Below are 27,466 nucleotides of genomic sequence, written 5' to 3' on the forward strand. Positions count from 1 at the left end.
ACATGCATACAAATATGAGAAATAGATTCAGTAGATCATAACCTTTACAGAAATATGTTACATGGCATATGTAGCATCAAACATATTCCAACTATGTCATATATACATTCATAAGCATATTTCCATAAAGCCTTATGGGGTGTAACATCACACATCCATTTCTATCATGTTCTTATCCTGTCGGACAACATCACCACTGTTTACTACATCAACAAACAAGGGACCACAAAATCAACCGTTCTGTGTACGAAGGTGGTCAACATCTGGAATTGATGCCTCACCCACCAGATCCTGTTATCTGCAGCGTATCTCCCATGGACTCAGAACGTGATTGCAGATTCTCTCAGCGGGCAGTTTGTGATTGATCATGAGTGGGAACTCCACAACTCTGTAGTACATGACATCTTCAACCAATGGAGGACTCTGACCAGGGACCTTTTCGCCTCCCTCACCAGCAACAAATGCAGCACATATTGCTCTGAGGGGATATTGATCCCCACTCTCAAAGCAATGCTCTCATACTCAGCTGGTCAGACTAGATCAACTACGCCTTCTCCCCTCTGCCACTCCTGCCATGAGTACTCCACAAGATCAGATAGGAGAGAGCAACGGTCATCTTGATCTCCCCAGACTGGCCCAGACAATTCTGGTTTCCCAACCTCCTCTGCATGTCAGCCTGTCCCCCAATTCCCATCCCCACTTTCCCTGAGCTACTGATGCAGCATAATGGCAGGATCCCGATCTGCAAATGCTTCGCCTCAGAGTGTGGTATTTGGTTGGGCATCTTCTCTAGAATGGGCATGTTCATCAGAAGTGCAAAACATCCCCTCCAGCAGCAGGAAAGAGTTCACTAGGCATTCCTACCAGACCAAGTGGAAACATTTCACCTCCTGGGCCCAGAAGAGGTGGAGATTCCCCTCCTCTTGGATTACCTCCGGTCCTTGAAGTCATCAGGTCTCACTGTCAACTCTCTTAAGGAACACCTGGTGACAATTAGTGTCTTTCAACCCCCTCCTCCCCCCATGGAAGGAGGCTCTGTCTTTATGCACCCACTGATTACTAGGTTCTGGAAAGGACTTGTCAGAACCTTCCCACTCATACAACCCATTGGTCCCCATTGGGACCTCAACCTATTTCTATCAACACTAATGAAACAGACCTTTGAGCCACTGGCTTCGTGCTCTATATTCCCCCTTTCCATTAAAGTGGTCTTCCTTATGGCTATCACTTGGGCAAGAAAGGTAGGTGAACCTGGGACCATGATGGCGGACCCTCCTTTTTCACTACTTTCCATAAGGATAATGTCTCCCTGCCCCTGCATCCCAAGATTCTGCCAAAGGTTGTATCCCAGTTTCATCTCAACAATCCATTCACTTACCAGCTTTGTTTCTGAAGCTGCACACCTTGGAAGAGGAATGATGACTCCAATCCCTTCATGTCTTCTACCTGCAGAGGCCAAGACCAATCAGGAAATCTCCTGAAACCATCCACAATGTGCCACTTTGGGACATATGTAGAGTGGCCATGTGAAGTTTAGTACATACCTTTGCCACGCATTACACCTGGGTGCAGGACTCAGCAACAGATAGCTCCTTTGGCTGTCCCTCGCTCAACCATTCCATCCTCATCCTTGCACCCTCCTCCAACTTAGGTAGTTCTTGTTAATCACCCTCAGTGGAATACAGTAGGGCCCATCACTTGAAGAAGAAGAGGAGTTTATTGACCTGTAACTGGAGGTTCTTTGAGATGTGTGGTCCCTATCTGTATTCCAATACCTACCTTCCATCCCCTCTGCTGTGGATCTCTTAGATTTGCGGTGGAGAAGGAATGGGAGATGCAGTCAGTTCATCCCACCCATTATTATCTCAGACAGGGAGATTATTATTATCTACAGCTTTCAAAATCTCTGGCTTCAGATGCATGGTGCACATGCATAGACCCTCAGTGGAATACAGACAGGGACTTGCACATCCAGTTACAGGTAAGTAACCTCCTTTTCTTTATGAGTTCTGATAGCCCAGATTCTTCTTTGAGTGCTTGCTCATGTCCATTCCATGCTAGGTGTGTGCACGCCACATGCACAGTTGCTGGAGATTTTTACCTCAGTGGTATCCAGAGGACCGGATCTGGTGTCCCCTGGAGTCATGCGTATATGCTGTGGTATAAGGGGTGCCACCAGCTCTGCAACCTCTCTATTCCTTCTTTCCACCCGTGACGGTTGCTTGGAACAATTCATCTTGCTCTTACAAGGCTTCTTTCCTAGTGGTTTAGACTTTGTTGTATATTGTATATTTTTTGTAATCAGTGTATATAGTTCTTTGTTAGTGTATATAGGGTGGATAGGGGTCCCTGCCATCGAGGGACTTTTGTCCCAGAGGCTGGGCATGCCCTGGTCCTGCAGCAAGCCCATGCCACTGAGTGATCTGCACTCTAACTATCTAAAGTGCCTCAGGGAGACTCATGTTAAGGAGAAGAGCTAGATCTGCAGGGGTTTCAGACCGCGCACTCAGAAATATAGAGACATTTGTCTGAAGGCCTTACTCGTGGTGGCAGCCTTCAGACTGGCCTCAGAGCTGAGCCACTCTGAATCGGTGCCAAGAACTTTGGTTTCCCTGCAAAGTGCTCCACCAGCACTGTGCTCTTCCCGGCACCTTTCTCCATCCCCATGCTGAGGAAGAAGCATAAAAAACAATGCACCGAGAGAGGGCGCTCTCCAGTGCTGAAGAGGAACAAGCGGGGATTAACTAGCACAGTAAGACCCACGCCAGGCCACTTGTCCTCCCCAGAGCCACTGTTGGCTCCAGTAACTCCGCCTAGAGTGCCAAGTCCAGTCAGGGACCCCGACTCCCAGGAGCAAACAAACTTGGGGCTGGAAGCTGAGGAGCTGAAGAAATCTGCACACAACTTAGTTGATATCCTGGCGGCAGCGGCTCTCTCCAGAGTGGCCCTGCCAGTTAATGAGGTGGTGTTGGGACCTGTCAGGGGGCTATTGAAGACCCCTTCATCTCTGCCCCCTTCCTCAAAAAGGGTGGAGAAGAAGTACTATGTACCAGCCAGTGCGTTTGAGTACCTGTACTCACCCTCCCCCCGCCCCGAGTCCCTGGTGGTGTCGGCTGCAAACGAGTGGGGCAGACAAGGGCAGTCGATCGCTACCACCAAAAATAAAGAGGCTAAGAGGCTGGACCTGTTTGGATGCAAGGTTTATTCAACAGGCAGCCTCCAGTTACGTATCTCTAACCAGCAGGCTCTGAAGGGCAGGTCTGATTTTAATCGGTTGGACTCTGTGGTCAAGTTTAAGGACTCCATGCTGCAGGAGTCGAGGCAGGAGTTCATGGCCATCTTGGGGGAATGCAAGACGGTGGCCAGGACCGCCCTCTAGGCAGCTCTGGTTCAACAAGGTTCAACAAATCTTGCTAGGTAGAAAAAAGCCTTCCACCAGGGCTACCTACTTGGCCTAGTGGAAATGTTTCACTTGTTGGGCCTTTGAACGGAATCTTTCTCCATCTCAGTCTTCTCTGCGGTCTATCTTGGACTATCTGCTCCACCTAAAACATCAAGGTCTGGCTCTCTCATCTATTAAGGTTCACTGGGCAGCCATCTCAGCCTTCCACGTTCCAGTGCAGGGCAGATCAGTGTTCTCCTACAAGATGACAGTCATATTTCTCAAAGGCTTGGAAAGACTATACCCTCAAGTTCGCTACCCCATTCCCCCATGGGACCTAAACCTGGTCTTGTTGAAGCTGACGGGGCCTCCCTTCGAGCCGTTAGCATCTTATTCCCTACTGTTCCTCTCTTGGAAGGTTGCCTTCCTGATGGTGATCACCTCGACCAGAAGGGTTTCAGAGATCAAAGCCCTGACATCAGAACCCCCTTATACAGTGTTCTTAAAGGACAAGGTCCAACTGCGCCCCCATCCGGCTTTCCTGCCAAAGGTGATGTCACAATTCCACAACAACCAGGACATTTTTCTGCCAGTCTTCTTTCCAAAACCTCACAAGACAGCTCAGGAATATCGGCTCCATATATTAGATGTTAGGTGGGCCCTGGCCTTCTATATCAAGAGGACTACGCCCTTCTGCAAGTCTATGCAACTCTTTCTAGCAGTATCGGAAAGGATGAAAGGACTACCAGTGTCATCCCAAAGAATCTCGTCCTGGATAACCGCCTGTATCTGGGCTTGCTATGAGCAGGAGAAGGTTCCACCTCCAGCCATCATGACTGCTTATTCCACGAGAGCTCAGGCTTTGTCAGCAGCATTCCTCACACAAATACCAGTCCAGGACATCTGCATCATTGTCCATTCATACCTTCACATCCCTTTACACCATCACCAACAGAAAATGATGAAGCCAGTTTCAGAAGAGTGGTGTTGCAGTACAGCACATCCATAAACTCTGAGCCCATCTGCATGGAATGGACATGAGTAAGCACTCAAAGAAATAAAAACAGTTACTAACTTTTCATAACTGTTCTTTGAGATGCGTTGCTCATGTCCGTTCCATGACCTGCCCTCCTACTTGTTGGAGTTATCAGAAGGACCTGAGAAGGCACGGCACCCCTTATACTGGCACTTGTGCACGGAGCTCCAGAGGGTGCGAGGGCCGGTCCTACGGATACCACTAAGGGAAAAATCTCTGGCAACTGTGCACGCAGCATGCACACACCTAGCGTGGGATGAACATGAGCAACACATCTTGAAGAACAACAGTTACAAATCACTTTTTTTCTGTGACTGTCAGGACAGCCTGGGCACAAGGAAAGCCAGCAACCAGGGGATCACAATTTAAAAGATGTTTTAGCATGTCAGTCATATGGACTTATATGGAGCGTTGCCAGAATGGAAGAGGGTGGGTATGCCTTTCAGGTTTGTCAGGTAGGTATGAGTTGACTAGGACGGGGCTGTACTCTCTTGCAGATTTATCTCCCATCTGATCCGAGGGCAGGCTGCCATTTTAGCAGGATGCCATTGCTGCTGAGTCTGTTCTTTTTCCCAGGATTATTCACAAGTTTTCATCACTGTTCTTTGATGTAAATTTTTTGATTATTTCCAGTGATCTCTGTCTTCGTTCTGATGCATTAGCCATGAATCCGTGCTCTCTTGATTTGGACTGTACTTTGTGTCTTCCAGTTTCCCCAGATTCCCCCTTTGGTACCAGTCTGCCTTAGCTTTGCACACATCACTGTGCTGAGGTATCTGCTACAGCAACAGTCCTGTGCAGGGATCTGAAGCAATCCAGCTGGTTGCTGTTTTATTTGTTTTTTCCACCACCTCTCATATTGATGTTTCAGGTGTTGGCCTATTACCTAGGGGTGTGTTGGATTCTGCAGAAGTCTTTAAATCAAGACTAGATGTCTCTCTAAAATTTATGCTGTAGCTCAACAGAAGTTATGGGCTTCGTGGGTGAGATTCTCTGGCCTCTGTTATCACAATGGTGTCTTCTCTTAAAATCTTTGAATCTATCGACTTGAGCATTTTGTGTTTTGGGTGATGTTGCTCTGCTGGTCAGGAAATGAGAATTGTTGAGCTGGGGACTGGTGATGATATAGAGGAGTGGATCATGCTTTCCTTTGGCTTTAATTTTTGATCCTCTGATGCCTACATTGAAGGGCATGTTTTCTGCTTTGGTCGATTCATCACCAGAAACTGCATTTTCTTTTCTGTGTGACGAGTGTGACCATCTCACTTCTGCTGTGCAGCCCGTATTTCTGGAGTTCCTGTGTACATATAGAAGAACAGAGGGAGGGCTTCTGTTTGGGAGTTTCTCCCATATCGATGCAGTGACACTAGACGGAGAGGCAGCTAATAATCTGAATTTTCCCACATCCCACTGTGACGGGTTGGATCACAGAAACCCCCTTGGGGCTGCCAATTGATGTGCCAAGACTACTTCTACCCCTGCTTTCTCTTGGGAAATTCCTAGGAGAGGAAGCTTGGGACTCCAGTACCCTGTCATGTTGAGCCAGACACGCCAGTCTGCTCCAGCACAGACCCAGGGTCTGAACCACGTGCCCCAAAGCTGCAGACTTAACCGAAAGCAGCTTAAGAAGTGTTGCTGTCTTTAACACTCAGATGCCCAACTCCCAATGGGGTCCAAACCCCAAATAAATCCGTTTTATCCTGTATAAAGCTTATACAGGGTAAACTCATAAATTGTTCACCCTCTATAACACTGATAGAGAGATATGCACAGCTGTTCCCCTCCCCCCCAGGTATTAATACATACTCTGGGTTAATCAATAAGTAATAAGTGATTTTATTAAATACAGAAAGTAGGATTTAAGTGGTTCCAAGTAGTAGCAGACAGAACAAAGTGAATTACCAAGCAAAATAAAATAAAATATGCAAGTCTAAGTCTAGTACAGTGATAAAACCAAATACAGATAGAAGCTCACCCTCAGAGATGTTTCAATAAGTTTCTTTCACAAACTGGAGACCTTCCTAGTCTGGGCACAATCCTTTCCCCTGGTACAGCCCTTGTTCCAGATCAGGTGATAGCTAGGGGATTTCTCATAATGGCCGCCCCTTTCGTTCTGTTCCACCCACTTATATATCTTTTGCATAAGGTGGGAATCCTTTGTCCCTCTGGGTTCCCACCCCTCCTTCTCAATGGAAAAGCACCAGGTTAAAGATGGATTCCAGTTCAGGTGACATGATCACATGTCACTGTAAGATTTCATTACCCACTTGCCAGCCCACAGGTATATAGGAAGACTTACAAGTAAAACAGATTTCAGAGTAGCAGCCGTGTTAGTCTGTATTCGCAAAAAGAAAAGGAGTACTTGTGGCACCTTAGAGACTAACAAATTTATTAGAGCATAAGCTTTCGTGAGCTACAGCTCACTTCATCGGATGCCATCTACAGGTAATTGTCCTGGTTATTGGGAGCCATTAAGATTCCAAACCACCATTAATGGCCCACACTTTGCATAACTACAATAGGACCTCAGAGTTATATTTCATATTTCTAGTTTCAGGTACAAGAGTGATGCATTTATACAAATAGGATGACCACATTCAGTAGATTATAAGCTTTGTAATGATACCTTACAAGAGACCTTTTGCATGTAGTATATTCAAGTTACATTATATTCACACTCATTAGCATATTTTTATAAAATCATATAGAGTGCAACGTCATACCCCTCCCCATCCCTTCCAGCAGCCTGAAGTTCCACACTTCCTTGTGACCACACAAATAAAAGCTGGCCCCACCGATACTATGGGCTTCCCATCCCTACCTGATTATGAGCATTTTTGGGGCGCCCTAGGGCACCATGTTGGCTCCTGTCCCATTCAGGTGTGTGCATGCTACCTCAAAATGGAGCAGACTGGAATACAGAGCAACCCATAGTCCATGTAGGTTAGAGCGTGCCAATCGAGTGAGAGGCAGCAGACTCGGGATAGTACAATCAAAGTGTTACACTTACTTGGAAAGGTTTGAACTGAGTGGTGTGTCCTTGTCAGCACCCAGTTCTCTGTTTCAGGGACAGTATAACAGCAGCATTCCATTTGAACACCAATGTTGTCTTTAGTTTCATTCCCACTCTAGTAGGATTAAAATAATGTCTCCTAGGAATCTCACACACCAGTGGGTAGAAAGATTGATGGTAACTTTCCGGAGGCTCTTATTTATCCAGGCCCCTTGATGTACCAGTTTTTCACAAGAACCTTTCAAAGGGTTAAGAGATCTGTCACCAGTGAGTAACATCTCTGAATCTCTCAGATTTGATTTTCCCAGAAATTACTAGCAAAGTTGCTAGAGCAACAGATACCAGAAGAGTATCGCTTGCCTCTAGCTACAGCCCTTCCCAAGAGCATTAGGGTGGCCTAGGAGGCTATTTGATCCTTCTGCTTAGCAACCAGGGTCCCTGCATTCTGCAGCCACTGAATCCACAACATGGCCCAGAACTGTGCTCCAGAAACCAAGCATTTAGCTTTTAAAAGAATTAGCATGTAGATGTATAGTGATTAGCTGAGTGGCCCTGCATCAGTCACAGCGTGAGGAAGAGGGCCCAGGATCCTACACTCCCCGTCGTTGAGCAAGTGAGTAGAACTGTTAGTGGCTCTAACCTCCACAAAGGAGGCAAGATAAGAGCAGGGTCCTGTCCCCATCACCACATCCTCCCCATGCTAGCCAGTGGAACACAGCTGGCACACAGTAGTACTCATTGCACCCTCGCAGAGAATGACTGAGCTGCTCCAGTGTGAGTTCCGGTGATGGAGCTAGGCTGAGCTATCTGACATGACTCTAGAGACTGCTGTTCTGAGCAATACCTCCGCATCTTCCACCCAGCCATGGCCACTGGCCTAAAGCCAGTAGGTAGGCCCCGCATACAAGAGAAGGAATGTTGCTGGTAAGTGTATGTAGTACTGGTGATAAGTATTTGCTTGGCAGTCCTGGAGATGGAAGGGTTTTCCACTCAGAACAGGTACAGTAAAGGCAGCCATATGCAAGCATCACTGCCCTGCCTGTGTGCCTCAGTGCTGATCTGGAGAGAGCATGCCTAGAGGCGAGTGGAGGTGGGATGTCATGCTCTCTTCAGTCCTTGGCATCACTGCTGATTATCAGTTAAGGGATGCCATTAGTGTCAAATATGATGGCAGATTGTTATATGGACACCAGCCCAGGAGAGACTGGACTGCACACTTCCAAGTCATTTCCCATGAAGTTGCCCTATAGACTTCAGATGATAGTGTCTGTTGGTCCTCAATGATCAGAGGTGAGAAAATTATATCTTGTTGTCAGGCCCCTCAGCCATCCAGTCCAATGTAGGTTGTATTACCTCATCTTATCTCTTCTCCGCCCCCCCCCACTCCTCCCAAAAAAACAAAATCCTGCATAAGAAAAGAGGAAAGATATACATTTTGGAAATTAGTGATACGTGATGTTTATATGGCAGCTGATTCACACAGCTCAGTGCAAATACCAGCAACAGGGATAAGCTACCAGAATAGGCCACTGAGTCACAGCATATCAATGGATCCAAGAAGCTCCTGGAAGGAGAGTGTAAACAGAGAGGATGACAATAGGAGGAGGAAAAGGGCAAGGGGCACATGGAGTGAGCAAAGGACAGAACAGGTCATCTGATGCCCATAAGATTTCCCATCTATTTTCCCGGGAATTGGCGTGTATGATGCTATGGAGTTAGAGTGGCCACATGTCGCACTGGATATGTCCATGTTCCACTGCTACACAATGGGATTTGTCTTCACTCTGCCTTTGAAACGCTTCTCGTAGCAGCTGCACTCTTATTATCTGTCGTTTCATGAGTACCACTTGCAATGGAATGCAAAACCCTCTCAGCCTCACAACCAGATGGGCTGCTGAGAGTATGGCTGTTCTGTGAACTTGATGAAAACAAACTATATTATACAGGCCATCTGATTGATTGTGCCGAGCAGCCTCCAATTCTGATTCCTTCTACCTTTTCTTGTCAGCAGTCTTTATCAGAGTGATATGATGCATGATTTGAAAACGTTCTTAAATCTTTAAAAATGCCAATTAAAACAGTGAATAACCAGTAGCAAGTAACTAGTAGCAAGGACTATGGTGGTGACTGAATTAGACCGTGGGTTCTGAATGTCCTTTCAGCTTAGATCCATTTGCTAATGCCACTTACATATTTTAGGTTCTAGACTGTGGGTGAATGGTCCGTTAGCCAAACGGATCCACACAAACAACAAAGGAAAACAAAACCTCCTCCCAGAGTTCCCTTGTCTCAGGGTTAAGTAAATAAAGTCTCCATCTCTCTCTGCCTTCAGGGTCAAGCAAACAAAGGCATCCAATTATTTCCAGCCTTCAGGAGTGAGACAGAGCTCCCAAAACAGGCTCCACCATACTCTTCTTCTCAGCTTTGAAGTAGCATGTCGTTCTAGGAGCAGCTGATTTCCCTCACGGTGCCTCTTGGCAGTTCAGCTATTCCCAGCAGCTAGTGCCTCTTTCTTTTAATCTGCTGCAGGCTGGTTTCCTAGGAGGCTAATAGGCCCCACCTACTTTTAGGCCCTGGCAATTAATCTTTCCCTCTCCACACAGAACCCTAGTGTGTATCCCCAGGACTCCTTGGCACAGCTACCCACCTGGGCTCCAGACTGGAAGGTCTGTGCCTTCTAGCGTGTGTCTGGGACTCACTTTGCAAACAGAAATTATGGAAGGCTTTCCTCTATATTTTCTGTTTCCAACTGTAGATTCAATAGCAGGCTCATACGATGCTGAGCAGTGCTCAGGACAGGTTGGCAAGCTAACGCAGGAATATCAGGAGGCCTATGGGCTCTGGAGAAAGCAGAGGAACTAGGGCCTTATGGGAGATGGGCTAGAGGGGTAGCAATGGTTTTGGGCCACGAGGTGTGCAGAACACCGAGAAAGCTATCATCCTTGAAGAGATGTGAGGAGTGAGGTTTAGAGACACAGTGGGCTGGAAGGTGTTGATGGGAACTGGAACCATATGGGGTTTGGAGGAGCCGGCGAGGGGGAAGCATGGGAAGATGGAAATCTGGGTGAGCTTGGGGCATGGGTGGTAGAGGTGGATGGGGCTGGGGACATGTGCGAGGGCCAGAAGGAAAGGCCCTGGGTGGTAGGAGGGAGCCATGTTGGAATCTGGGGTTTGAGGAAGCCAATGTGTGTGGATGGGGGCGCTAAGGACCTGAGGAGACAGTGGGATGTGGGGAAGGGCATGGGAGAGCTAGGGGTAAAAGTCCCTATGGCTCACCGTGCCTGCAGAGCTGCCCCAGCCCTTCTAGCTCCCACGGAGACTCTCGGGACGGGATTTCCAAAAGCCCATAAGTGATTTAGGAGCACAACTCTCAGTGACTTTCAGTGGGATATGTGCTCCAAAGACACTTAGAGGCTTTAAAACTCCTTTAAGCTGTACAGACTGCCCACCGGGAGACAGAAGGGCTTTGGAGAGGAGTCAGAACCATGCTTTCCTAGCTGTTGGTGATATTTCACTACAGCCTTGGCTGAGAAGAGGAGAGAGATTGCCATTTTCTTTATTCACTGATGGCCTAGCAGTGTGTGCATTAGTATGGTCCTACTGTAGCCTAGTGGTTCTGTTCTCTCCATATATGTATCCCAACAGTCATATGCTTATCCAAAGCCCTGATCTAGCAGTAGGGATGGAAATTGCGCAAGAACGGGCTTTCTTATGGAATTTCCCATGCAGGTTCTGGTCACACTGTGAAAGAGCCACAGGAATTTCTAGTTCCACTTTCCATCTTTGCACTAAACAAAGATGTGCAAAAGGCATAACTGACAAAAAAAACTGTAGCTGTTTCCTGCATTACCTCAATCAAAATAGATCCTGGATTGGATTCACCTTTGACTGGAGCTTCCAGACAGATCTTATTCTCTTCAAACCATTTGCTTATCCTAGGCATTTGCTGGTATTGTGTTTTGTATTTTATGGGAAAGGAGAAGATTAATAAGAAAAAGCCTGAAAAAAGTGGTTCAAGTATTTTGTGCACAAAAGTAACTGATCTGTGTCATTTGAGTTCATATGTAGTTAGATAGGAAATAATAGAGAAATGAGATCATAAAGGCCAATTCCCCAACAATATTCCATAATGCGTTGGTTTCCTAAATTGCTAAATAAGCAATCCATTGTCATGTATTCAGAGAGAACTGCTGTGCGTCCCGCCCCTTTGTTAATACAAAAGAGAATATATTATGGTTTTTACTGTAGTTTGACAAGCAAGTTGTGGTGCTGTTAGTTTTCCCTATACAGGGTATGCACTGCAGATGGAATTTACTTAGGAACATACCATACACAAAAGGGGTAAAAAGTGAGTCATGAATTAATTGAACTGAGGAGTTAGTGTTTCAGATGCAAATCTAGGATTATTAGACAAGTTTGTTTTTCCACTTGATGGATAAGGACACTATAAAATCACTTAAGTAGATTAAAAAAAATCGATGATATTGACTGTAAATATGGATATAATTCCATATGAAGGCAAATTCTGCTCTCAGAACTGCAAAGCAGATCTTTTTTATCAATATTCTGTTCTCTAGGCACTTTAACCCTAAATGCCAGTGTGATGTTCCCAGTAGTAATACAAGAGCACAAGTACCAACGTCAAGACAAATTGATAAATACCAGGCACAAATCACAAATTGGTTGTGAGTCCTAAACTTGGATTTCACCAACTACCTACTCTAAGTGAAAACTCCACAGGCACTTTAACAGCTTTAGCACAGAATCACAGTCCCCTTGGATACTCCAGTCTGTTTGCCACCCAAGTGAGCATATCTCTGTGATAGATGGCCCGTATACCAAGAATCACAGCAATATTCAGGTTACTCCTAATCCCAAAAGACCTGTCACTTACCCCAGGTCAGTTGTGCTTTAGGTCACACCCCAAAGAAAAAGCTTATAGCCAATCCTATAGTAAACTATATGAAGATTTAATAAATAGGAAAAGGAAATTAAAGAGAGATTTATAAGGTTAAAGCAAGAAATCATAGACACACAAATGAATTACAGTCTTAGGTTTCAAAAAGTAATATAGGCTTCTATAATCAACAAGCTCTATTCGTCCTTTAGCTGGGGATCTCTTGCTTATGCCTAGAAACTCCTTGCCTACCCAGAGACCAAGCAGCATAGAGGACCTTAGTTCCTTTGGTTTCAGGTTTTTATCCCCCTTCTGCCATGTCCTCTGAGCTGCAAACTCAGCTGGTGGGAGCAGTCCACTTGTATGACTCATCTTCATAAGGAGGAGAGCAGAACAAGAGCCTTTAGTCCTTTTGTTAATCATTTCTCAGTGAAGATGTAGGGAGTTTCTAGAGCCGATTTGGTATCAATGGGTCTGCTATTTTGCGAGGGACATAGCAATTTTTGTAAAAGAGTAGCTCTTCACACTAATTTATGTCCCTCTCCTATATGGTGATTCATACAGTCACAGAGGCTCACACTTCACCCACTCAGGTATTACATTACAATATGGAATACAGATAGTACAAGTAAGCTTAAGGCAGGCAGCAACTCACAAGCATTCAACAGAGTCCAAACACTACACACTTTCCTATAATTCAAATACCTGCTCTATGATATTAACGCACAAGTGAACCAGACAGATTCCATTTATGCATCTGTCCGTGTTCAGTTGAGACATGGGGACCTTGGCATGAACTGGCACCTGGTCTGCCAGCGTCACAACACAGCCAGTACTACATTATACTCTCCCTACATGCATGCCATTCCATGCATATCAGTGGTACAGAATATCATGCTAAGGTCTGTTCTACAGATCAAAGAGCAAAGTTTTGTCCTAACTTTCTGAAATTGCCTTTGCCATCTCTGTAACATCAAATTCTGGTTGTGCCATGCATTCTTATTCTAAGTTTGAGTCCGACTAACCTGTCTGAATATATTTGCAAATGTTCTAAATTGAAGATTACATAATTCCTATTAATATTAAATTCTAGGTGGCAAATACATTTTTACAGTTGTTTTGTGATTTGCAGCCCATTGTTAGTAGCAGTGATAGGTTTTTATTTCTGTAGTGAAATGAAGTATAATTCCATAATGAGATCACGCTGTTAAATCGCACAAAAAATAAATGGACTGTGGAGCAAATGAGGAGGCTTGGACATGAGTTTTCTGCCTTGAGAAACTATTGGAGACAATTCTCAAGATTAAGACAAACATGATGGTGAAAGACTATAACAGCCTTTTTCAGTCTTTGGATTGCAGCCCCTCAGGCACTGCCATTAGTTGGCTGAGACCACTGGTCCTATGCCCTGGCTCTAGTCTTTCTCTAAAGCAGATTTCTGCCACTACTTCAATCAAGTCCTCCCTCCCCATGACTTGGATTCTAGCACTTCCTGCTATGAACCTCCAAAGGATCTCCTGCAGAAGGACCACTTGGGAGTCATTGCATGTCAGTGACGCAGTATGAAAGGAATTAGAACTAAACATGTATCCCCATGGTCGGATGCCATGTCCCAGGTCCCTCTTAAAGAAGAGCTTTCCAGATTCCACCAACCATCCTCACTGCAGTGTGAAAAATTCCCAGGTTTCCTCCATCCCACTCTGGCTGCTGGGATCTGACTGTCAGACTGTAATAAGCCTCAGAAATCCAGTCAGTGTGCCAGGGCTAACACCCTTAGCGACAGGTCCTCAGCTTTCACCTAAAACACAATCTGGCATTAGGAGTCACTGTGCTGTTACAGGTGCCAGCTCAGGGGGAAAGGGCACTTACTTACTCCTCGCACAGCTCCCCAGGGCTTCTCACAGGTCTCCCACCTGAGGCTGCAAAATATGGCAGGATATGCCATAACAGGATTGCCTGGCCCTACGAATCCTTTAAAGGACCATTATTATTGTGACAAATGCCACAGTGTAATCTCTGCCTTCCACCACAATGCTGGCATCTTACATAACAGAACCTCCTGTGAAATGTTCCTTCTCCCACGTTCATGTCCCCTGTGACAGGCTGCATCTCGGAAGAGCATGAGAAGCTTGCTGAAGTTCAAGGGGTGATAGAATCCCTTATTCTCATGGTCCATGTGCTACAATCCCAAGAGGGAATCTCTGGGAATTTGGCTTCCCAGTTGTTCTCATGTAACATCTCATTCCTGGAAGGGGTGGGGGTGAATCTGAGCCTGCGGGCTTTGACTCTGTTTGCATTTCCCAGGCAGCTGTACTGGAAAGTGGAGTGCCGCCTTTGCTCAAGTTCAGCCATTCTTTATCCAGCAGATTTTTTTCTTACTGAACAATTGTTAAAAACATGTTTATTTGGGGGCAGGGCAGCTGGGGTGAAGGACTGTGCTCTCTACCAGGACTCTGGAATTGGAGGACTCTCCAGGGCCCAGGGGCCTCTGTGCACTGGGAAGCAGACAACTGTGCCAGGAGAGCCCTTCAAGCACTGATGTCTTGGCCTAGAGACACAATCCTCTTCCCATCTGCAGTACAGAACCCATCCCCTACGGCAACAACCCTACTACCCCTCCCCATCCCTGCTAAAGCCCCCTTCACATGACTGTTCATTGCCCCCTGCAGCCCTGTGCACTGTCTCCCCGCAAACTGCTGCAGCTCTGAAAACATCACTGCTGAACTTTTCACAGCAGGAGTTCACAGAAATGCGACCATGGCCTACTACACACAGGAGGACCCTTGGAGGACCACAAAAAGAGTTATTGTGCTCTTAGGACTCTACCCAACTTTTCCAGGGCAGCTACAGTCACGGGAGACTGCAATTCCCAACCTTTGACCCTTCCCTGCCTCACCATTTTGATTACAATACCAGTTTATTAGACTAGGCCAAAAACTACAGTTTTTAAAAACCCTCAAACCAAACAAAAAATCTAGCCTGAATATAAAGGGTTTGATTAAAAATGCAACTGGGTAGTTTTGCATCTAAACTTCCTCCTCGCTCATTTAGTCAGTTCACTAGCTGTTTGTGAGGCTCTGGCACAGTACTGGTGGGTGGGAAGGGGCTGTGGCCGGCTCATGAGTACTATGGTTGTGATCACCAGCTAGCAATGCAGTACCTAGGAGACCCTTGCAGCCAGTGTGCTGGGGGCCAGGGTTTGGGGGGGAGGAAAGGTGGCAGCCCCAAGCCCTGGTGCTGAGCACATCTTAATCAGATCCAGCAATCTGGCCCATTGTTTGTTTTCTTAGCAATGCCGTTCAGTGGGAGACACACAAGGAGACCTGGGAAGGAACAGTACCTTTACTTGAATGCTCCAAGGGTCCATTTTAACTCATCTTGGTGTCTGATGGATAGTTAAGCTTTACTACTTAGGTAAGGCCAATGAAAGTAATTTTTCTGGAAATGGGCTCAAACGCATCCTGCTTTTTAAAAGAAAAATGATTTGGCTCAAAAAGTAAATAATACTTTCTCCGTTGCCTCAAGCAATACAGTATAGAAGTCAAATCTGTCCCATTTGTAAACATTTTACACTGATACATTTTAAACCACTGATATGTTCTTGGGATGAGTGTATTTTTAGTCTCTATAGCTATTACGGTAGCACTGCTATGTTTAAGACTTATTTAGTAGTGCATAGCAATTCTTCTGATGAAAACATTGTCCAGACTACTGAGTATAGTATGAATGAGAACATTTGCAGAAATTTAAACAGAAAATGGGCTGCAAGTGAGCTACATTTGGGGAGAACTGTACTGGTTCAACAGACAGACGCCTAAGCTGTGAGAAGCCAGAGCCCTCACCTTCAGTGGAGCTTGCATTGCTCCAAACTCCAGGCCAGTCTGAGAATATAAACCCCACTGTGGATTTTATAGATTGTAAAGTTAGGAGTATTGTGTGATGTGATCATCTAGTGTGGCCTGTATAACACAGACTATAGCACTTAATCATAGAATCATAGATTAGGGTTGGAAGAGACCTCAGAAAGTCATCTAGTCCAACCCCCTGCTCAACACCAACTAAATCATCCCAGCCAGGGCTTTGTCAAGCTGGGCCTTAAAATCCTCTCAGGAAGGAGATTCCACCACCTCCATAGGCAATCCATTTCAGTGTTTTACCACCCTCCTAGTGAAATAGTTTTTCCTAATTAATATCCAGCCTAGACTTCCCTCACTGCAACTTGAGACCATTGCTTCTTGTTCTGTCATCTGCTACCACTGAGAACAGCCTAGCTCCATCCTCTTTGGAACTCAAGTAATTGAAGGCTACTATCAAATCCCCCATCACTCTTCTCTTCTGCAGACTAAATGAGCCCAGTACCTCAGCCTCTCCTCATAAGTCATGTGCCCCAGCCCCCTAATCATTTTTGTTGCCTTCCAATGGACTCTCTCCAATTTGTCCACATCCTTTCTGTATTGGGGGGGCCCAAAACTGGACGCAATACTCCAGATTGCTAAATAGAAGGGAATAATCACTTCCCTCGATTTGCTGGCAATTCTCCTACTAATGCAGCCCAATATGCCATTAACCTTCTTGGCAACAAGGGCACACTGTTAACTCATAACCAGCTTCTCATCCACTATAAACCCCAGGTCCTGTTTTGCAGAACTGCCGCTTAGCCAGTCGGTCCCCAGCCTGTAGCAGTGCATGGGATTCTTCTGTCCCTAAGTGTAGTACTCTGCACTTGTCCTTGTTGAACCTCATCAGATTTCTTTTGGCCCAATCCTCCAATTTGTCTAGGTCACTCTATGCTAGAGGGTAGCGATAGGGTCCATCTACCTCTCCCTCCAGTTTAGTGTCATCCGCAAACTTGCTGAAGGTGCAATCCATCCCATCATCCAAATTATTAATAAAGATGTTGAACAAAACTGGCCCCAGGACCGACTCCTGGGGCACTCTGCTTGATACTGGCTGCCAATTAGACATCGAGCCATTGATCACTACCCGTTGAGCGTGACGATCTAGACAGCTTTCTATCCACCTTATAGTTCATTCATCCAATCCATACTGCTTTAACTTGCTGGCTTCTTAACTTCCTTGAATTAATTCCTGTTTGAAGTAGAGAAGCTCTTTTAGACAAACATCCAATCTTGATTTAAAAAGTGCCTTGATGGAGAATCCACCATGACCCATGGTAAATTGTTCCAGTGGTTAATTCCCCTGACTGTTATTTCTAGTCTGAATTTGTCTAGCTTCTACTTCCAGCCACTGGATTGTGTTAGACCTCTCTCTGCTAAATTAGTATGTGAGAGACAAGGTGGGCGAGGTAATATCTTTTATTGGACCAACCTCTGTAGATGGAAGAGACAAGCTTTCGAGCTGCACAGAGCTTTTCTTCCGTCTGAAAAAGGTAACCAGAGTGTCACAGCTAACCACAATATGGGACAGCTTGTCAAGCATAAGGGGTTAACACGTTTCCAAACACCACTTAGAGTGAAGTTGGCAATTAACCTCACTGCAGTCATAAGTCAAAGAAGGGTTAATAGGTTACAAATTGTTGTAATGAGCCATAAAACCAGTGTCTTTTTCATTTGAGGATAAGAACTGAGGTCAGATATGGAATGATCGTTCTGTGAAAGGGGTTTGCCCATGGGTAATAGAGTGTCTTTACACTATTCTGTGTGATTTCATTCGAGATCGTAGTGATTGTATGGTTTCACCCACATAATTGTTATTGGGGCATTTGATGCATGGGATGAAATACACCACATATTGTGACAGGCATGTGTGGGAGCCATGGATTTTGAAAGGTGTGGGCTTGGGGGGAGAGGGTATTTGGAGATATGTCTGCAGGTTTTGCAGTTGTTGTTGTTGGCAGGGGCTGGTGCCACTTTGAGTTGGTGTGTCCTGGTTGTGCGGAGCTTGCTTTTGATTGTAAGCAGTGTCTGAATGAGCATACGGTTTGTACATGGTGGAACAGAGAGAGATGGGTCTCCATTTGCTGGGGTCATCTCGCTCACCTTTCTTGTAGATGAGCACCGTCACAGATCTCTTCCAGGAGCTGCAGAAAGGGCAGAATTGTTTGCATTTGTTGAAGATGGCAGTTAATACCAGGCAGCCAGGATCTCATTTTTTCAGAAAGTTATAGCGAATGCCATCTTTTCTTGGGGTTGTGTTTTTGGTCTTAGTAAGTGGTCATTACTCCTCTGTGAAGAAAGAAGTGGTTCGGGACTATTTAGAAAAGCTGGACAAGCACAAGGCCATGGGGCCGGATGCGCTGCATCCAAGAGTGCTAAAGGAGTTGGCGGATGTGATTGCAGAGCCATTGGCCATTATCTTTGAAAACTCATGGTGATCGGGGGAGGTCCCGGACGACTGGAAAAAGGCTAATGTAGTCCCATCTTTAAAAAAAGGGAAGAAGGAAGATCCTGTGAACTACAGGCCAGTCAGCCTCACCTCAGTGCCTGGAAAAATCATGGAGCAGGTCCACAAGGAATCAATTCTGAAGCACTTAGAGGAGAGGAAAGTGATTAGGAACAGTCAGTATGGATTCACCAAGGGCAAGTCATGCCTGACTAATCTAATTGCCTTCTATGACGAGACAACTGGCTCTGTGGATGAGGGGAAAGCAGTGGACGTGTTGTTCCTTGACTTTAGCAAAGCTTTTGACACGGTCTCCCACAGTATTCTTGCCAGTAAGTTAAAGAAGTATGGGTTGGATGAATGGATGATAAGGTGGATAGAAAGCTGGCTAGGTTATCGGGCTCAACAGGTAGTGATCAGTGGCTCCATGTCTAGTTGGCAGCTGGTATCAAGTGGAGTTCCCCAAGGGTCGGTCCTGGGGCCGGTTTTGTTCAATATCTTCATTAATGATCTGGAGGATGGCGTGGATTGCACTGTCAGCAAGTTTGCAGATGACACTAAACTGGGAGGAGAGGTAGATACACTGGAGGGTAGGGATAGGATCCAGAGGGCTCTAGACAAATTAGAGGATTGGGCCAAAAGAAATTTGATGAGGTTCAGCAAGGACAAGTGCAGAGTCCTGCACTTAGGACGGAGAATCCCATGCACTGCTACAGACTAGGGACCGAATGGCTAGGCAGCAGTTCTGCAGAAAAGGACCTAGGGGTTACAGTGGACAAGAAGCTGGATATGTGTCAACAGTGTGCCGTTGTTGCCAAGAAGGCCAATGGCATTTTGGGATGTATAAGTAGGGACATTGCCAGCAGATCGAGGGACATGATCGTTCCCCTCTATTCGACATTGGTGAGGCCTCATCTGAAGTACTGTGTCCAGTTTTGGGCCCCACACTACAAGAAGGATGTGGAAAAATTGGAAAACGTCCAGCGGAGGGCAACAAAAATGATTAGGGGACAGGAACACATGACTTATGAGGATAGGCTGAGGGAACTGGGATTTTGTTTAGTCTGTGGAAGAGAAGAATGAGGGGGGATTTGGTAGCTGCTTTCAGCTACCTGAAAGGGGATTCCAAAGAGGATGGATCTAGACTGTTCTCAGTGGTAGCAGATGACAGAACGAGGAGTAATGGTCTCAAGTTGCAGTGGGAGAGGTTTATGCTGGATATTAGGAAAATCTTTTTCACTAGGAGGGTGGTGAAACACTGGAATGCGTTATCTAGGGAGGTGGTGAAATCTCCTTCCTTAGAAGTTTTTAAGGTCAGGCTTGACAAAGCCCTGGCTGGGATGATTTAGCTGGGGATTGGTCCTGCTTTGAGCAGGGAGTTGGACTAGATGACCTCCTTAGGTCCCTTCCAACCCTGATATTCTATGATTCTACGATGTGAAGTCTTGTTCCAGGTCCCCTGCACAGTCAACCGGGGTAGTGGATGAAGGCATACTGGAAGCTGCGTGTCGTTCTGAGCTAAGTGGTCAAACACACCTTTGAAGTTCGAGAATAATCTCTCGGACGGGATTGCTCAGTAAGATGAGGGCCTGTCGAGGATCTGTCTCATAGCCTTAGAACAGTTTAACCGGTAGAGCTTCTGGATCCTGGTTGCTGCTGCTGGATCGTAGCAGCAACTGATGTTCCTTCTCCAGGCTTCTCTCATGTTGTTGTTGTTATGGCCTGACACAGGAGGTATGCGAGCAGTCGGTGTGTTCTCCTGAGTTCCCTTCCTCCCAGATACGATTTCTGCAGACAGGTCTTTAATGAGTCTGTCTACAAGGAGGTCAAAGTCATCGAAGGAGGCTGTCCTCACCAAGCATACGACCAGCCTTCCTGAGTCCTATTCTGTCATCTTACCAATTGCCTAGTGCTCTGTAGCTGAGTGACTCAGGCCCATTTAACCAGAGGAATGACAGCTTTCACAGCAACTTGTCATGGTGTGGCCTTATGAGGCCTTGTCTGCACACACTTGCATTAGTTTAACTAATGGTGTGTTTTTAAAACCATTTTGTAACCATGGTTCTACTTTGTTTGTAAATGCACTTATTTTGGTTTAAGCATGGTTTATATAAGTTTATTTTCATCTATATATTAAGTTAGTATGCAGAAAGACCTCAGAGATCCGCAAGCTTGCTACATGGAGTTTGGTCGTGCCTTCAGAAATTCCTGGTCTGTCAGTACTGCAGCAAGATCAAATGCTGATTTCAGGAGACAGTGTTTCAGTCAGTGCCCCTGAGCTCTCCCTCTGAGGAAATTCTTGCTAGCAAGTCTCCTAAACTGGAGCTCTGTGGAGATAGTGTCATGAAGGAGAAAAAGGGGTTGTTTCCCATTGTCCTTGCTGTTTTGCTTCCACAGGATCACACCAACCCTCCTGCAACTTCAGAATTCAACTCCACAGGCTTCAGAAGAAACATGCATAGATATTAGAATCATAGAATCCTAGGGTTAGAAGGAACCACAAGGGTCATCTAGTCTAACCCCTTGCCAAGATGCAGGATTTGTTGTGTCTAAACCATCCAAGACAGGTGGCTATCCAGCCTCTCTTTGAACACCTCCAGTGATGGAGCTTCCATGACTTCCCTAGGCAGTCTGTTCCATTGTCCTGCTGCTCTTATAGTTAGGAATTTTTTCCTGAGATTTAATCTAAATCTATTATTCTGTAGTTTGAACCCATTGACTCTTGTCCTGCCTTCTGAGTCAAAAGAGAACAACTTTTCTCTATCTTTTTTATGGTTGCCTTTCAAGTATTTGAAGGCTGCTGTCGTGTCCCCCCTTAATCTCCTCTTTTCCAAACTAAACATAGCCTTTGCTCATATGACTTATATTCCATCCCTTTAATCATCTTTGTCACTCACTTCTGGATCCTTTCCAGTTTCCCTACATCCTTTCTATACTGCATTGTCCAAAATTGGACACAGTACTCCAGCTGAGACCTAACCAGTGTCGAGTAGAACGGTATTGTCACCTCCCATGACTTGCGCTATGCCTTTGTTAATTTCAAGCCTAAACTTGTTGAAGGCCTATTTATATCCATTTGTTCTTGTGCCAAGATTGGTGCTTAACTTAAATAACTCCTCTCCCTCCCAGAGGGTTTTTAATCTCTCTGATGTAGTTATAGAGAGCAATCGTATCTCCCTTCAGCCTTCGTTAGCTTAGGCTAAACAAGCCGAGCTTCTTGAGTGTCCTTTCGTAAGGTAGGTTTTCCATTCCTCTGATCATGCAAGTAGCTCTTCTCTGGACCTGTTCCAGTTTGAATTCATCTTTCTTAAACATGGGAAACCAGAACTGCACACAGTATTCCAGATGGGTTCTCACCAGTGCCTTGTACAATGGTAATAACAGTTTCCTGTCTCTACTGGAAATACCTCACCTGATGCATCCAAGCATTACATTAACCTTTTTCACAGCTGCATTACACTGGTAGCTCATAGTCATCCTGTGATCAACCAATATACCCAGGTCTTTCTCCCCCTCTGTTGCTTCCAAATTATACATCCTGAATTGTTCTGAATCATGGTTTTCAAAAGCCCATTGCTTAAGCAATGCTAACAACTAATTAGATGCAAGCTAAAGTGGCAGTTCAGCATAAAAACAAAGTATGGCTTTTTTAACAAACCCAACATGTTCTGGAGTTTTGTCCTGAGGTGACATAGCACACAGGGCTGTATGTTATGAAGTGTAAAAAGGAGCAGTAAATCTATTTATAAATACAAATTCCTTTACACTGACCTGTTTTACTTACATAACCCTGCAAAACTATCAGTCACAGGTAACTCAAGGCAGTAAACATTAGAAGCAACTTGGCCCCTCTATGTTTCTGAACATTATGTAAGTGAAAAGCAGCTAAGTTTAATGCAGACTGGAAAGTGCAAACATTCCAGCAGATTAACTGTGAGGCTAGGGATAGGAACAATATTGAGTCCTGGGGCTTTCAATCCCAGCCAATTCTTGGCCAGCCTGCCAGGCTCTCCACCTCGCTGATTGAGGCAATAGAGGGTTTCTGGGCACAGGCCTCAGGGGTACATGGCTGAGCTGACTGGGAGTTGGAGAGGAAGGATTGGGTTAAGCACGTTAGGCTACTACAGAGAAGGGAGACTGGATGGCGCCAAGGATTAGAAATGCACAGTGCAGAGAACCAGAGGGAGACCCCCAAAAGGCTATGGTGGATTCTCCATCACCTGGCATCTGTAGATCAAGATTGGGGGAGTCTCCTTCTGAAAGATCTGCTCTGACTCAACCAGAGCTGGATGCAGGAGTCACTGAGTGAGGGTCTCTGGCCTGTGTTATGCAGGAGGTCAGACTGGAAGATCATAATGGTCCCTTCTGGCCTTAAAATCTGTGAACGTACACGGCATCAGAAGTGAGGGAACTAAACCAGCTTTTAACTTTTTCAGCTGCAAGTATAGGCCATAACCATGGCTACAATCTGCAGTAGGGCATTTCATCAAATAATTGCTACTCACAGCATTGTTGGTTTAGCTGTACTGGCATTAGCCCTAGCAATGCCTTCCAGCATTTGTACCAGCCTGTTTGAGTGTGATTTTAAACCTTCCTTTCAGACTCTAAAGCAGAGGGGGGCTAACTACGGCCCATGGATCACACCCTTCCCTCTGGCCCCCAAGCTCCTGCCAGGGAGCGGGGTCAGGACAGGTTTGCAGAGGAGCCAGCCCAACTCCCCCGGCAGCACGGTGAGTGGGGCAGAGGCTAGCCCCTGGCCCCTCTCCTCCCTCGCAGTCACAGTTCCCCCAGCGCCTGGGCAGGGTGGCTGCAGGTACGGCCAGGCGGCATGGCTAAAGCGCCACCAGACCTGGTGCTCCAGGGCTTCATGGTCAGGGGGCAAGGAGCAGGAGGAGTTCCGGGGGGAGGCGAGGAGTAGGGGGGTCAAGGAGCCTGGGCCCTGCTGCCGAGGACAGGGGCAGAGCAAGCCAGGGCTCCCCTCTACGCCCAGCATATTTGGCCCCTGTCCCCAGCAAGCAAGCCTAGACAGGACGCAAGCCCTGCCCAACTGCCAGGGAGAGTAGCCAAACGAGCAGGGGAAATGCACAGGAAAAGGACTGAGTCCCTCTTTCCTCCACCCACAGGTAACATGGGGCAGGGAGAGCAATGAAGGTTGTATGGGCAGGTGGCATATGTGTGCATTTGGTGCAAGGAGCTCCTGGCCCTCACAGATTGTGTATGGGCTTTGGAGGCCAGGGTGGCGGAACTGGAGGAGCTAAGGGAGGCAGAGAGGTAAGTTGATGAGGCTTTCCGGGACACTGTAGATTTGTCCCACCTCCGGTCAGACAGTCCCTGCACTGTTAAGGAGAATGAAAGGCCCAGAGAAGGAGAGCAGTCAACGGGAACAGAGGGAAACCTTCCCATAGTTGGGACCCTCCATCCAGATGATGTTGGGGTATCCTCTTGCATTAAGGTTGCCTCTCTGGGGGAGGGAACTCCAGTCATTAGGAAAAGGCAGGTATTAGTAATGGGAGATTCGATCATTAGAAACATAGATAACTGGTTTCAGAGTAGCAGCCGTGTTAGTCTGTATTCGCAAAAAGAAAAGGAGTACTTGTGGCACCTTAGAGACTAACAAATTTATTAGAGCATAAGCTTTCGTGAGCTACAGCTCACTTCATCGGATGCATTTGGTGGAAAAAACAGAGGGGAGATTTATATACACACACAGAGAACATGAAACAATGGGTTTATCATACACACTGTAAGGAGAGTGATCACTTAAGATAAGCCGTCACCAGCAGCAGGGGGGAGAAAAGGAGGAAAACCTTTCATGGTGACAAGCAAGGTAGGCTAATTCCAGCAGTTAACAAGAATATCTGAGGAACAGTGGGGGGTGGGGTGGGGGGGAGAAATAACAAGGGGAAATAGTTTTACTTTGTGTAATGACTCATCCATTCCCAGTCTCTATTCAAGCCTAAGTTAATTGTATCCAGTTTGCAAATTAATTCCAATTCAGCAGTCTCTCATTGGAGTCTGTTTTTGAAGCTTTTTTGTTGAAGGATAGCCACTCTTAGGTCTGTAATCGAGTGACCAGAGAGATTGAAGTGTTCTCCAACTGGTTTTTGAATGGTATAATTCTTGACGTCTGATTTGTGTCCATTCATTCTTTTACGTAGAGACTGTCCAGTTTGGCCAATGTACATGGCAGAGGGGCATTGCTGGCACATGATGGCATATATCACATAGATATATAGATAGCTGGGTTTGTGATGACCGAGAGAACCGTATGGTGACTTGCCTGCTTGGTGCGAAAATTGCGGATCTCTCGAGGCATCTGGACAGACTTCTGTGTAGTTCTGGGGAGGAGGCGGTGGTCGTGGTACATGTAGGTACCAGTAACATAGGGAAGGGTAGGAGAGATGTCCTGGAGACCAAATTTAGGCTGTTAGGAAAGAGACTGAAATCCAGGACCTCTATGGTGGCATTCTCAGAAATACTTCCAGTTCCCCACGCAGGGCCAGGTAGGCAGGCAGAGCTTCAGAGTCTCAATGCATGGATGAGAGATGGTGTAGGGAGGAGGGGTTTAGATTTATTAGGAACTGGGGAAACTTTTGGGATGGGGGAGCCTATACAGGAAGGATGGGCTCCACCTAAACCAAAGTGGATCCAGATTGCTGGCACTTAACATTTAAAAGGTTGCAGAGCAGTTTTTAAACTAAGAGATGGGGGAAAGCCGACTGCTGCAGAGGCGCATGTGGATCGGACAGAGACTTCTCTTAGAGGAGAGTCTATTGATAGAGATTCTCTAGGTTTTAGTCAGGAGGAAAGGATGGAAGAGGACAAAGTATGGGCCAGATCAGACGAGAAACATACACATAAAGAATCTGACATCAGAAAAGGGCAGATAAATAAACAGTGACAAGTTTTTAAAGTGCTTGTACACAAACGCTAGTAGTGTAAATAATAAGATGGATGAACTAGAGTCCCTTGTGTTAAAGGAGGATATTGATATAATAGGCATCACAGAAACCTGGTGGAGTGAAGACAATCAATGGGACACAATCATTCCGGGGTACAAAATATATCAGAAGGACAGAACAGGTCATGCGGGGGGGCAGGAGAGTGGCTCTATATATGAAAGAAAATGTAGAATCAAATGAAATAAAAATCTTAAATGAATCCACATGCTCCATAGAATCTCTGTGGATAGTAATTCCATGATCTAATAAGAATATAACAGTGGGGATCTATTATCGACCACCTGACCAGGACAGTGACGATGAAATGCTAAGGGAGATTAGAGAGGCTATCAAAATAAAGAACTCAATAATAATGCAGGATTTCAATTATCCCCATATTGACTGGGTACATGTCACCTCAGGACGAAAAGCAGAGACAACATTTCTTGATACTTTAAATGACTGCTTCTTGGAGCAGCTGGTACAGGAACCTACAAGGGGAGAGGCAACTCTTGATCTAGTCCTGAGTGGAGCGCAGGATCTGGTCCAAGAGGTAACTATAACAGGACTGCTTGGAAATAGTGACCATAATATAATATAATATAATATAATATAATAACATTTAACATTCCTGTAGTGGGAGAACAGCTCTATAGCCCAACACTGTGGCATTTAATTTCAGAAAGGCGAACTATGCAAAAATGAGGTTAGTTAAACAGAAATTAAAAGGTACAGTGACTAGAGTGAAATCCCTGCAAGCTGCATGGACACTTTTCAAAGACACCATAATAGAAGCTCAACTTAAATGTATACCCCAAATTAAAAAATACAGTAAAAGAACTAAAAAAGAGCCACCGTGGCTTAACAACCATGTAAAAGAAGCAGTGAGAGATAAAAAGGCATCTTTTAAAAAGTGGAAGTCAAATCCTAGTGAGGTAACTAGAAAGGAGCATGAACACTGCCGAATTAAATGTAAAAATGTAATAAGAAAAGCCAAAAAAGAGTTTGAAGAACAGCTAGCCAAAAACTCAAAAGGTAATAACAAAATGTTTTTAAGTACATCAGAAGCAGGAAGCCTGATAAACAACCAGTGGGGCCCCTGGACGATCGAGATACATAAGGAGCACTTAAAGACAATAAAGTCATCGCAGAGAAACTAAATGAATTCTTTGCTTCAGTCTTCACGGCTGAGGATGATAGGGAGATTCCCAAACCTGAGCCATCTTTTGTAGGTGACAAATCTGAGGAATTGTCACAGATTGAAGTGTGACTAGAGGAGCTTTTGGAATTAATTGAGAAACTTAACAGTAACAAGTCACCAGGACCAGATGGCATTCACCCAAGAGTTCCAAATGAACTCAAAAGTGAAATTGTGGAACTATTAACTATGATTTGTAACCTGTCCTTTAAATCAGCTACTGTACCCAATAACTGGAAGATAGCTAATGTAATGCCAATATTTAAAAAGGGCTCTAGAGGTGATCCTGGCAATTACAGACCGGTAAGTCTAACGTCAGTACCGGGCAAATTAGTTGAAACAATAGTAAAGAATAAAATTGTCAGACGAAGAAACTTAGAAGAACATAAATTGTTGCACAAAAGTCAACATGGTTTTTGTAAAGGGAGATCATGTCTTACTAATCTAATAGAGTTTTTTGAGGGGGTCAACAAACGTGTTCAAGAGAGATCCAGTGGACATAGTGTACTTAGATTTCCAGAAAGCCTTTGACAAGGTCCCTCACCAAAGGCTCTTACATAAATTAAGTTGTCATGGGATAAGAGGGAAGATCCTTTCATGGATTAAGAACTGGTTAAAAGACAGGGAACAAAGGTTAGGAATAAATGGTAAATTTTC

The 27,466-nt window shown here is 45.5% G+C and overlaps 1 protein-coding gene across 8 annotated transcripts in view; it reads left to right on the forward strand.

The window, feature by feature from the left end:
- Positions 1 to 27,466, forward strand: part of ATF6 (activating transcription factor 6) — a 396,729-nt gene that overhangs the window by 323,794 nt on the left and 45,469 nt on the right. The window contains exon 16 of one of the 8 annotated variants that reach the window (XR_006273702.1): positions 23,272 to 23,400. The exons of the other annotated variants lie outside the window; for them this stretch is intronic. The gene's annotated coding sequence lies outside the window, so the exon portion shown is untranslated. The remainder of the gene's footprint in view (positions 1 to 23,271; positions 23,401 to 27,466) is intronic. 8 annotated transcript variants of the gene reach the window in all.

The sequence above is a fragment of the Dermochelys coriacea genome, chromosome 8 (assembly GCF_009764565.3).
Source record: "Dermochelys coriacea isolate rDerCor1 chromosome 8, rDerCor1.pri.v4, whole genome shotgun sequence".
NCBI lineage: Eukaryota > Metazoa > Chordata > Testudines > Dermochelyidae > Dermochelys > Dermochelys coriacea.